Here is a 14,190-nt window from a genome sequence, read left to right on the forward strand (position 1 = left end):
CGCTGAAAGAACTAAACCCCAAACAAACAACCATATAGCTGCATAGTCTAAGTTTTCTTTCTAATGGGAGGCGACTCTGAATTTGTCTAAAAATGCTTCCCTCCTTTCTTTCCTTCAGAACACAGCAGGCACATTTTTATACCTGACATCCACAGATGCCCTGCCTGTGAACTGGGGCTGCACTGTGAGAAGGAAAAGACGATGTCACCATCACCTGCGTTAGATGGTCAGGCTGTCAGAGTTGGAGATGAGGAGCAAGCCCAGATGACTTTCACGTCCACAGTGGAGGTGGGGTGGAGGTGGTGGTGGGCAGCTGTTGTTGGCTGGGTGGTAGAGAGAAGATACGATGCACGAACCTCGAATAATGGAAGGAAATCCAGGGAACAGGCTTGAGTTAAGTTGGCTCTGAGATCAGCTGTCCCTAGTTAGGGAGCTAACTCTGCCCTGCCCAGCAGAGAACAACATAGTATAAATCTGCCAGGCTAAACACTGCTTGAATTATGAGATGGTAAATCAGACGGTGATCTATCTGAATCTGTTAGAGTCGTCTTTGGGAGAAACCAGAGCAAATTCTCTCCCTCCCTCCCTCCCTCCCTCCCTCCCTCCTCCCTCCCTCCCTCCCTCCTCCCTCCCTCCCTCCCTCCCTCCCCCCTCTTCCCTTCTTCCTCTCTTTCTCTCTCTCTCTGATCTTATTATATAGCTCTGGCTGTCCTGGAACTCACTATGTAGACCAGGCTGGTCTCAAACTAACAGATCCACCTGTCTCTCATCTACCAAGTGCTGGGATTAAAGACATGAACCACTAAGCCCAGCTGAGGACCAATTTTCCAAGCCCACACACTCATTCCTCCCTACTCCTGAGTCATCCCACCCTTTGTTAATCACTCCTGATTGCCAGCTCTGGGGAGCTCCTTTCCTGCCCTGCCCTGTGCAGCAGGGTCAGAGTAACACTTTCTCTGGGAAGTCCCCACATATCAATGGAAAGAGCAACTTTAAGAGCTATAGTGCATGCGTGCGTCCATAAAGAGGGACATGGAGGCATCCCTAGACCTCAGCATCAAACCCAGATAGCTGGGTCAGCATCTCCTTGGCACTGATTTCCTTGTTGCAGAATCTTATATTGTATTTCAAAATGATGTAAAGAGCATTCTAGTGACCTAACAGGAATGCTTAGCTATCTCTTTATTGGGGAGTAAATTAGATGGCTATAAAGTTAAATAAAACCCCAAAAGTTCTGAGTGCCTTTTCTTAAAATCTTTTGTCAAAACAAATAGCCTTGAAGTGAACATAAAAAAGTAAATGACGTTGGCTCTAATGAAGCAACCATGGGGCCTAATGAAGCTGAAGTGCTGTGAGCACTGGGCAAACCAGGCTGCCTTTTATCTGTGTGGAATGTTCATGTCCTTGCTTGACTCCTTATCACATGTGGTAACGTCATTCAGAGAATGATTGCAAATAACAAACAAAAATGATACAGCTTCCAGATAGCTAACATTGCCGAGTAGCCTGAGAAGCTAGATGGGTTCAGTTGTCTAGGCTAGAAGACGATGGGTAGGAAGAGCAAGACCGGAGACATCTTTGGTACTTTTCTTAGGCATAGCAAATTCTGAATGATGTTGATAAAAAGGCTCTCCAGGGTTCCTCATTTCTACAAATAAGTCTTCATTCTGCCAGTCATGCAGACTAGGGGCTCTCAGTTATTCATGGTTCTTTCTTCCCCCATGTATCCCAAACTACTCAACATTTAAAATTGTATTGTTTTAGCTGTTTTCCTTAAAGAACCTCCTGAATCCTGATACGTTTATTCCCTACCTACAGCCACCTGTTCAGCTCCTTTTCTTGGCCTCATTCCTGAATGTTGGTTCTTTATTACCTCAGGCTCACTAACCTTTATCTTTAGCACTGAGTAGGTCAGCTTAACCATCTTAAGGCCCAGGTTGCTGTGTCATTCCCTTGAACAGAGCCCACAGGATAACCCTGATGGTTCAATCTTTCTTCCATTCCCTTTTGTCGTCCCAGTTCAATCTTTTGACATTACCTATATGGATATGAGCCCACTACTTCTATTTAAACATGTTTTGTTCATTTTGTCTACATTTTCTTATTTACTGGCCCACCTATTTATAATTTCTTTTCCTTATTGCTTATGCAATTGCTTGTAAGGGAATGGCTTTTCACCTTTCCAGTCATGCATTTGAGGATCTGATGAAAGCCATGAAACCTCATCCCAATAAATGCAAATCCAAAGGGTTCATTGACTCACAAATCCCCATTCATGAACTTCTTGAGAGAACACTGACCTTCAGCCAAGAATTGTTGCTTAGGGTCAAGCCCCGAATCCTTACAGCTTCATGGCCCTTTCCTAAACCAGTCTATCTGTTCCTGACAGTTCTATCACACTTCCTGTTCCACAGACCACTGTTGTTCATTTCACTTGGCACTTACTGAAGGTCAGTGCTGACTGTTTGCTTTCTGTGCGTATTCTGTATTCTTCCTGGCCTCTCCTTGAAGGCCAGGGCTGCTCCTTTCCTCTTGGGGTTGTCTAAACTTAGTGTACGCTGGTTCAGTTTAGCTGAAGAATAGCATCTGGCCTTGGAGAAATCCAGTGGATATTTCTTTCTTCATTTACTCTAGAGCCCCGAGAACCCATTCTGGAGAGGACTGCAAAGGATGAACAGCACAGAATCGTGACAAAAATGTGAAGATTGTGGGCATGCCCACTTTCCTCAATCTCTTTCCAAGTCTCCTCACATTTTGTACATTTCCATTCCTGTCCCTGAATCTGTACTTAGGAGAAACTACAGTTTGTTTGACTTCTGATGAAATGGTAACACCTCCATTCTTTCTTTGAAGATTATTTATAATTAATTCTTGCTTCTCATTATAATAAGAAAGATCAAGTTTTCTAATAAAGATAATCAAGGTATCTGATAATATGTAAGGTTGACTCATTCTTAAGTTCACATTGTAACAACTGTGCCACCCTTGGCACTCTCAACCCATTTATGTACAGACACATATAGAGACACACAGGCAGACACAGACAAATACATACACACACACACACACACACACACACACACACACACACAGAAACACAAAACACATAGGCACATTCATACACACACATACCCAGACACATACACAGACATACACACATACATATAAACATACAAATACACAGACATAAATACAGATGTATGCACAGACACACACACACAGACACAAACACATACACTGATGCACACAGACACAAACACAGACATATACACAGACATGTACACCAATACAGAAACATACACACACACATACACATACTTGGAACTGGTTAGTGCCTAATGGATCTGCAGTCTTAATATTAGTTAAAGAAACCCTATTTCCTTAGGTTCCCCGAATCTCCTAAGCCACAAAATTTCTTCTATATTCCCATCATGTTCTCTGGTGGAGAAGGAATGTAAGGAGGAATGATAAGGGGTTAAGTAGATTTGTGAGCAATGCATGGTGGGTTCAAGATTAAGAGGTCAAATAGAAGTAACAGCTGCAAGAGAATGCTCAAGCTATAAAGTCTACCATCAGCAGCAAAGGCTTTCTGTACATTACAGTCAGCCAGCAGTGCTCCCCAAGTTAATCTGGGTGACAGAGCCCCTGGACAAATGGGTGCTCTTTGCTTACACCATGGGATTTATGGAGAACCATAAAATGGTGATGTATTTCACCCCAGCAGGCAAACAAAGAGCAATGTTGCCAGAGGAAACCATGCTCATGTTATATGTGTGCAGTAAAGTCTTACTATCAAAACCACACTGCACCATATACAAAATGATGCAAGACACACCAGTGAGAAGGAGGGGAAGACTTCTCTAGTCTGCTATAGCCCTCTCTGAACACTGGCCCCAAGTAGAAGGGTTAAACATAAAGTCAATGCCATGGCCAACTTGGGGGGATAAATGGCCCCTTCACAGTTTTTGAACTACCTCATAAACCTTCTAGCTCTGATTCTACTATGAAAAAATGACTATGACTAGACTTTCTGTTTGCCAGATAGGATCAAACAAAATTAATTCAGTTTAGGAAAGTAAAGTATCTATCACTATAGATTCTGATACTTTATTTTAAAAGAGAAAACTTTATTTGCAAGTGTATATGATATGCTTTCCTGTATGTTCTCATGCCTATAGGCACACATGTGAGTATGGGTGTATGTGCTTTGTGATATTTTGCTTGTGTTCTTACAAATAAAGTTTGCCTGGTGATCAGAGGGCAGAGCTAGCCATTAGTTAACCACAGAAGCTGGGTGGTGGTGGCTCACACCTTTAATCCCAGCACTCTGGAGGTGGAGACAGGAAGTGTTAAGGTGGGGTGGAGGCAAGGATCTTGGCTCTTTTGGTTGGAGGATCTGGAGAGGTAAGAAGTCATTGGTGGCTGCTCATCTGTTTCTCTGATCTTTCAGGTTCTTACCCTGATATCTGACTCCAGATTTTTATTGTTAAGATTAATTAGATTAATGTTTCATGTATAGATGTGTGTAGAAGCCAAGGGGTGATGTTTGGTGCCTTCTTTGATTGCTTTCCCTCTTAAATATTGAAACAAGTTCTTTCACTTGAGCTTGCTGATTTGCCTTGTGTCACTAGTTAGCTTGCTCTGGGGATCCCCTGTGTCCACCTCTCCTGAATCAGGGTTACAGGTGGGCTGCCACACCTGTCTAATATTTATCTAGATGCTGGAGACCCAAAAGCTGATCCTCATATTTGCTTGGCCTAGTGAATCACCCCCAAGCTTCCTGCTGCCTAGATTTTGATTCTTATTTCACGGTTGGGACAGGTCATTCTCAACCTTATGTACTCCTGGTTTCAAGCGTTTTTCCCACCACTGCATTAGAATCTGGCATAGGGGACCCTATTTCGAAACGTCCGGTGGCCAAGTAAATTCCCTCTGTTTGCTTGGCCCAATCACCAAGCAGCCTGCAGGAACTAGATTATGAAAGCAACACTGGATGTGGGAAAATAATCCATCAAGCATCCCCACCATATACAACTTGGTGTAACCAAAAAATATTCAGCTATTGAGGCGAACATGAGGGATTTGGGCCTTGTGACGCAAGGCAACAAGATCATGTGGGGGAAATGCGTAGGTTACCAACAACTATTCAAATGGATACACCAATGTGGTCCTTTTGGATTGACAATGGCTTCATGCAAGTAACACCCAGCCATTACCAAAGACTACCAACCAGATAGAAGAGTCCGTTGCTGTGAAGTTTTTGAGTATCACCAAGCAGCTTGCATGCATGTAGTCATTAAGAGTCATCATAAAAATTACAATAATAAATGGCCCAGTTTGCATATTATGAGAAGCCCAATATATTTCTAGGATGTTCTCTTCTACTTCAGTTACCATTTAAGTTCAGAAAGTATATTTCTGTTGTTTGCAACCAAGCTAAGCCCGCTCTAAGTACCTGCTGGTATTTGGAAAGTTTGGGTTTAAGCAGCTGATTAATGAGTGTTCTCTCTAAGAAAATAAAAAGGGAGCTGGGGAGATAGTTCAGTCAGAAGAGTGTCTGCTGAGCAAGCTTGAGGACCCAACTTCAAATCCCCAGAGACTATAACAAAAGCCAGGTGCAAGGCCGTGTCCATGTAGGCCCAGTGCTGGAGAGACAGGCAGATGGGTTCCCAGAGCTCACTGGTTGCAGGTTGTTTCTGTGAGAGACTCAAACGATAAAGATGTAGGGTGACTGAAGAGATACACAATGTGGGCTTCAGGTTTCTGCCTGCACCCACACTGTATGCAATTGTGCCCATATATATATATATATATATATATATATATATATATATATATGTACATACACTCAAGCCACCAAACACACACACACACACACACACACACACACACACACACACACACACACACACACACACACTGTGGTGGTTTGAAAGAAAACGGCCCCCACAAGGAGTGTGGAGTTAGGAGTTAGGAGCTGTGGTCTTGTTGGAGTAGCTGTGGTCCTGTTGGAGGCAGTGTGTCACTGAGGAGGCGGGCTTTGAGGTCTTATATATGCTCAAGCCATGACTATTGTTTCAGTTCACTTCCCTGTTGCCTGAACATCACCATTTTGCACCATGATGATAAGGGACTAAACCTCTAAAAATGTAAGCCACCCCAGTGAAATGTTTTTCCTTATAAGAGTTGCTGTGGTCATGGTGTCTCTTCACAGCAATAGAAACCCTAATTGTGACACCCACACATGAGTGAAAGGCACAAGATCAGTTGCTTTTGACGTCTTGGGCATGTGATTGGGGCTAACATTTTAGTTCTGGTGAGTATGGAGATACATTTTTTGACAGATTGAGAACTGCAGTGGTGGAAGAAGGTTATTCTCATTGAGAGTGCAACCTACTTTAGTCATGCGGAACCAAGATGCAACCCATGTTTTGGCTGTAAGTAGTTCGGCTCCTAATGAAGCCTTTTGGACCTTGTTATACTTGGAGATGACTTCAAGCGTTTCTATTCACTAGCATTGGCTCTGCCCTAGATCAAATGGGTTTTCTGATGTGCTCCAAGATTTCCTGTCTAAAAATTAGGAACAGTCACTAAAAGCAGGCAGAGAAGATTCCAGAGGACAAGACCACTGCCAGGCACACCAGAGCCGATAGCTTAGTGAACTTGAGTTGCAGTTTGAGGAGTGGAGATGGTGACTCTTTATCCTCCTCACTCACATTGTAACACACGTTCCTTCTTCCTAACTCCAGGGCAGCAGCCAGTAGCTCAGTTAGCTCAGCTAGGCCACCCTCCCTTCAGCCATGTCCCACAGTCTGTCAGAGAAGACTAGGATGTGCTTCCTGTCTCCATATGACATTGGGGCTTTGAGGGGCCAGTTAGCAACCAATTAGATTTTTGGAACAATTAAATTACATTTATAAAATGATGTAAAAGGATGCAGCTTGCATCCCTGTCTAAGAAACTATCCTGAACTCCCTTTGGGGTTCAGTCAGCCACAAGGAGCAGCACATACTGCTTAGGAACTCCTCTCCAACAGGAGATGGCGTGTATCTTGCAACAATAAAGAAGATAATTCTTCATGGCTGGACTGAATTAATGAGGGTGCTCTGCTCTCTGGTTTTCAGTGACAAACTGGAACTCCTCCCCACCCAACTTTTCAACCATCTTTTCACTATTAAATATCTTTCAATATATGCACAGTTTATTGGCTGGTGTTTCCTTCCAACTTCCATTAGCCTCAGTTTTCCTTGCGTTCCTTCTTTATTTAGGTCCCCAAGGGCACAGAACAAATATTCACCCTGAATGTAATACTCCTAGAACCCCTAGCTGCCATGAAACATGGCCAGCCTGGATGGTGAGGCTTTATTGGCCATTAATTTTGTGCCGAATCTGCAGACTCGCTTGCTGGGGCCGGAGCGTGGCTTTGCTGCAGAAGGAGAAAGGGTCTGTCTTCAGGGCCAGGGTACTCAGTCTCTGGTTTTCAGAAGACGATGCTGCTGACAAGGAGAATACTTGAAGAGAATGTTCCTTTTTAGGAGATTTACACACACACACACACACACACACACACACACACACACATACATACACACATATGCATACACCCATGTACACCCATGCATATACACACACGCACACACATACACATATACACATATGCATACACCCATGCACACCCATGCATATACACACACGCACACACATACACATATACACATATGCATACACCCATGTACACCCATGCATATACACACACGCACACACATACACATATACACATATGCATACACACATGTACACAATACACATACACACATAATGTACACAATACATGTACACACATAATACACACACATATATACACATGCACACATACATACACACACACACATATGCACACATACACACTCGTGTGCCTGCATGCGTACACACACTGTATTGTAGATTTGCCCCGGGATATCTGTACTCTACTTGTGGCCAGATGCCATGACCTTGAGCTTTGCTCTTTGGTCCTTATGGAAAGCTCAGTTGTGAGAAATTCAGTTTTTAGGGGCTTGCTGAGAACCTGTCTGTGGATTTAGAGCCTGTCTGTGGCTCTAAATCCAGCCCCAGTTTAGCCCTGATCATTGTAGATGATTATGTACTTGGCTCACACTGTTTTGTCTCTTTAACTGCATCTGTTGAGTGGGACTTAGAGGTTCAGCAACAAGGATGTTGTATGAAGTCCTGTGAAAGCTGGCAGTTGCCTATTGTGCTTTTGTACAGCAGTAAGCTTTTGTCAACTACAGTCTACCATGCCTTCGGGAAACATTCTGTTTAGACTGAAATAACAAGTCATTCTACTTTTTTTTCTAGGAACGTTTGAACTATGGTCCTTCCCCCCTCTTTTTTTTTTTTTTTTTTTTTTTTTTTTTATTCTGGGGGTCTGGGTGTGGAAACCAGGGCTTGCACACGCTGGACAAGCACACTCTGGACAAGCACGCGCACTGACACTGAACTATGTCACCAACCTGAACGCTGAGCATTCTTATTTTATTGGTACTCCTATATTCAGTAACATTTTCCTTTTGCTTTGGCTGCCATACCGCTTTGAAGTGAATTCTCTACACAAAGTATGTACATGACAACCTAATGCCTGTGCTAAGCACACTTATTTTTGTCCAGTTTCAAAACCTGTCTTACCATGTTTTCTTCTTTGTGCTTCCCTATCTATTTTGGGTCATCCAAATTATCCTGGAATTTGTAAAATCTTTGAAACCTTCTTTGTAAGAATGAGATAGAATATAAGGAAATTAATTAAAATGACAAATACGAAAACCACAGTACTTTTTCCTTACCAAGTAGAGGCTCTTATTGCTTGTCCACACAGTGACTTCCAGCCTTGCTTTCTGGGGTTCATATCTTCCTATGTCCTCCAGGCTTACTAGATTCGCTCTCTTCCTGGGCCACCTCTTCTCTGTCCTACGTTATCAGCAGTCATCTCATGATACCCATCCTGCAGATGTTCCCAAATCCATATCTTAGTGCCTGGTTTGTCCCCTGTGCCAAATCTAGGCTTTTGCTTCTTCTTCTTCTTCTTCTTCTTCTTCTTCTTCTTCTTCTTCTTCTTCTTCTTCTTCTTCTTCTTCTTCTTCTTCTTTCTTCTTCTTTTGGTTTTTTGGTTTTTTGAGACAGGGTTTCTCTGTGTATCTTTGGAGTCTATCCTGGCACTCGATCTGTAGACCAGGCTGGCCTCAAACTCACAGAGATCCGCCTGCCTCTGCCTCCCAAGTGCTGGGATTAAAGGCGTGTGCCACCAACACCAGGCCTTTTGCTTCATTTCTATACTTCCTCAGGGGTCTTCAGTGTAGAGCATGGACCAGCACTCCTCAAGCAACTCTCACTGAAGAGCTAAGAAACACCTTAGCATACATTTCCCCCTTCTCTATATCCCATTTTGACTGATCTTCCATCTTAGCTAGCTTTGAAATTCCCCCATGTCTCTCTCCATCACTTGTTCCCCTACTATTTCTAGTACAGATGATACTCAGCATAGCGCCATGCCTGGCATATTCACCGAGTAGTCCTCAAAGTGCCATTTCTAGAGCACAAACTGTTTAGAAACAGATAAAGTTCTAGAGAGAAGAGTTGACACTTCTGTGCATCCCATAAGAGTTCTTTTATAAGTGAGTGATGGTTCGTCTTTATTGTCAACTTGGCTGGATTTAGCATCACCCTGGAAACACACTTCTGGATGTTTCTATGAGAATGGCTTTACTGAGGCGAGAAAGACCCATTTCTAAATGTGGGCAGCACTGCCCCCTGGGCTGGGGCCCTGAACTGAAGAAGTAGGAGAAGGTGAGGTGAGGACCAGTATTTATCTCTCTGCTTCCCAGCTATGGATGCAATGTGGACAGCTGTCCCAGGCCTCAGCCTCTGTGATTTTCCCACCACGGTGGACTCTCAAATAGTGAGCCATTTTCTTTAAACAGCTTTCATCAGATATTTTGTGACAGCAAAGAGAAAAGAAACACAGGTTACAAAGAGCATGGCCCCTCCTTCCCATTTCCTATCAGCCTTCTGTTCTGCATCTAAACACGTGACTATTTTTGGTATATTCTCACGACTTTTAAGTATCAAGTTGGTGTCTCATAGCTCTCTTGTGGTGTGATTGAGGGGACAAGAAGTCCCTGCCCTCACTGTGCTAGCAGAGCTTATAAGGGCTCAAAAGTAAGCTATTATTACTCACCACTCTTTTGATGTTTCTACCTAGAGGAATAGAGCCAAAACAAACAAACAAACAAACATAAAACCAAAACAAACACAACAACCAGAACAAAATAAAAAACAAACAAGACATAAACAAAAACCAAAACAACAACAACAACAAAACCCAAACCAAAACAAAGCAGTAAAACACAAACCAATCAAACAAATACAACAAGCAAAACAACAATAAAACATTTGGATGAGCAAAGTGGAAGGCTAGTAAAAGCCTTTCTATAGGTGTGGGGTCTGAACAACTGTCATGTCTCTAAACTTGTGTATCTTTGGGCAATTTGAGGACAAAAGAAGAATAAGACTCACTCCAGGAAGGAAGATGAACATGGGTTGTGTGGTGACTTTTGATCCTGGCCTAGATTCTGACTACACTCCAGCCATGTGATGAAGTGTTTCCAGTCTGCTTGTGAACTTGGAGGTACAGGTGGTGTGGGTTGGTGTTGCCGGGCATGTAATGATGGCTATTAAAAGAGTCATCAGTAAGCCTTGTATCAGGGGTAATGGGATGATGACAGGAAACCTCACTTTGAAGCAGAATATTTTCTTTAGTTCAATGTGGTTTTTATCAAGCATTTGTGGAACAAGCATCTTAATAGATAATGGAGGGCTATCTATGTTCAAGGCTGTAAAACAGCATCTCTAAGATATATTAAGGTGTATTTAGCATAATGTATGTGGTGATTTGAATAAAAATGACCCTCATAGGCTCATATATTTGAATGTTTAGTCATCAGGGAAATGCACTACTTTAGAGGGATTAGGAGGTGTGGCCTTGTTGGAAGTGTGTCACTTTGGTATGGGCTTTGGGTATTTCAAAAGCCCCCCCCCCCCCTCATTTACCTCCCCGGCAGCATGTCTGCCTACATACTGCCATGCTGATAATGGACTCACCCACTGAAACTGTAAGCAAGCCCAAATTCAATGTTTTTTTTTTATAAGAGTTGCCTTGGTCATGGTGTCTCTTCTCAGAAATACAACACTAATTTAATTAGAATAAATAGTTTGAAGTTGTAACCTTGAGAAGGAATTATTTTTTCAGATCTGTCAGCCTCCAAGATGGTCCTGAGCATGGTCCTTTTGGAAACTTATGACTCAGATGCACCAAAACCCCAGATTCCTGGTATTGGCCCTTAGTTGGAGCCAAAGATTCCTGGAAGTGATGGGTACTTGATATTCCACTGCCTGCAAGCAGAATTCTCTGGCTGCTGGGAAAAGTGCATTTCTAGGGCATCTAGTGACACTGCCAGGAACAAGGGCACAGTGTAAAAGACAAAGAAGTAACCATTGGAACCTCAAAATTGCATTTATTTAAAGAAAGGCACACCTGAAAGCTCACAAGTTCAGAACTATACTCTAAAATGTACTCCAAGCCTAGTTACAATAATAAAGGAAGCCTACTAGGTAATGCATGAATTTAAATGCATTTTACTCACAAGGAGAGTATTAATAGACACTGGTATTTCATTGATTTTATTAAGATTATATTTGCTCTTACACTGTAGAGACATGATGATAATTCAATATATGTCCCCAAATAGCATTGGGTAAAATGCTAAAATTTTAGCAAAAATATAAAATGATAAAAACTAGGATAGCTGGTCAGTGCTCCCTGTCTCGTATAAAGTGACATACAGAGGATGATAAGGTTTAATTGGCACAATGATGACTGTAACTGAGTAGCAGGGTGTAGGTAAGATTTTTAATTGTCCAGTGTCCTATGGAGAAGAGGTAATTTTAACAACTCAATCTCTCATCTCCTAGGAAACCGAACCCCTGGATGGCTTTGCTCATCATAATGTAGTAATTAGGAATATGAGATTTCCTAATAATGGTGGCAAGCTGGGCCACCAAGGTGTAACGATAAGACAGTGGCTCCTGCTGGCAAAGTGAAACTTATCAGACTTTACTTCAAAGGGGACAGTATGACTTTACACTCTCACTGACATGGTAAAGGAACTTTGGTTCTGTGGCCTAACCAGATGAACCAATCAACCAAATGGCAAACCCTGAAGGCCGGAGGATCATTGCCTCAGACTCTGCAAACTCAATATACCGGGCTAAGATTTGAGGGGGCGTGGTAGGCTTTATGGATATAGTACTACAACTCTAGAAAGACACAGGGTTTAAACTGGTGTCACTGCACAAAAGTATTTAAGTTTTATAAGTTCTTTACTCCTGGGGATCATTTTTAAGGCTTCCATTTATTTCTTGAAGTGTTCAATGAATTTATAAGACTCTTGACAATTAGATTTGTAATTGGTAATTATGTGGCTAAGGGAATTTAAATTAAGAAGTATGTATTCAATGTCAGGGTGTTTGGGAAAGTCTAATTTGCTAAACCAGGCATTGATTTATTATTTGTGAGTTAGTACTTGCTAAATTGTGAATTTTGAAGCTTAATTCTTTAATATTTGAAGAACCTTAGTGATTTTGTGGATTTATACATGTTATTGGATGCAAGGCAGTCATCATAGTGAAAATTTTGAGAGTAAAAATCTTGAACGAGCACTGCTCACTCCGGTGATGCGCTGGCCCCGCAGTCTCCTCCAGGTCCTGCGTTCCTGCTTGCAGACGACTTCCCTGGTGCAGACATGGCCTTGTGTGCTGCCTGCATGCCAGTGAAGATTGGAATAATTGGTGGAATAGGCTTGAATGATCCAGAAATTTTAGAAGGAAGAACTGAGAAATATGTGGATACTCCATGTGGCAAGCCATCTAATGCCTTAATTTTGGGGAGGAAGATAAAAAATGTTGATTTGTGTGCTTCTTGCAAGACACGGGAGGCAGCATACCATCATGCCTTCAAAAGTCAACTACCAGGCAAACATCTGGGCTCTGAAGGAAGAAGGTTGTACACATGTCCTAGTGACCACAGCTTGCGGCTCCTTGAGAGAGGAGATCCAGCCTGGTGACATGGTCATCATCCATCAGTTCATTGACAGGACATCCCTGAGGCCTCAGACCTTCTATGATGGAAGCCACTGCAGCGCCAGAGGGTTGTGCCATATCCAATGGCTGAACCATTTTGTCCCAAGACAAGAGAGGTCCTCATAGAAAAAGCCAAGGAGCTTTGATGCCATTCCAAGGGGACAATAATCACAATTGAGGGGCCTCATTTCAGCTCTCGGGCAGAAAGTTTTGTATTCTGTACTTGGGGTGCAAATGTTATCAATATGACTACAATTCCAGAGGTGGTGCTTGCTAAGGAGGCTGGAATTTGCTATGCCAGCATTGCCATGGCAATCGATTATGATTGTTGGAAGGAGCATGAAGAAGCGGTGTCAGTGAATGGGGTTTTAAAGACCATGAAAGAAAATGCCAACAAAGCCAAAAACTTACTCCTTACTACCATACCGCAAATAGGGTCAGTGGAATGGTCAGAAACCCTCCGAAATCTGAAGAACATGGCCCAGTGTTCTGTTTTACCACCAAGACATTAACACAGTGTGGCTGCCACAAGAAGACTTACGACTTCTAGTCTTTGGGGGACTTTGCTTAAACAAAAAATGGGAAAGATATTCGGCCTTCGTGCCTTTGCTTGGAAAGAAGAGCATGTGGTAAGAGAGCAACAGTGTGCTCCACCAAAAAACCAACTCCTCCAGAACCCGGAAGGAAAGCAGTACCTGCAGAAATATAAGGGAAAAAAGCCCAAAACCTTGTCAGTCATTTCTATTTAACTGACAACAAAGGTTGACATCCATTTCCCTACACTGCTAACAAACGACTATGAGCTTGAAATGGAACTGTATGCATGTATGTTGGCACCATCTTTCTGGAGGGTAATTTGGTACAGTGCATCTGAGGCTGAAAAATCCTGGATGTACTTTGATACCCTAGGAATTTCTCTTTAAGAAGTTATGGGAGATTCATTCAAAGTGTCACGTGTAATCTCAAAAACATTAGATAGATGCACCAATCAAATGGAATGAG

The 14,190-nt window shown here is 42.6% G+C and overlaps 1 pseudogene; it reads left to right on the forward strand.

The window, feature by feature from the left end:
- Positions 1-12,851: 12,851 nt before the first annotated feature.
- Positions 12,852-13,767, forward strand: LOC100772823 (annotated as a pseudogene).
- Positions 13,768-14,190: the final 423 nt, after the last annotated feature.

The sequence above is a fragment of the Cricetulus griseus genome, chromosome 5, assembly GCF_003668045.3.
Source record: "Cricetulus griseus strain 17A/GY chromosome 5, alternate assembly CriGri-PICRH-1.0, whole genome shotgun sequence".
NCBI classification, from domain to species: Eukaryota; Metazoa; Chordata; class Mammalia; order Rodentia; family Cricetidae; genus Cricetulus; species Cricetulus griseus.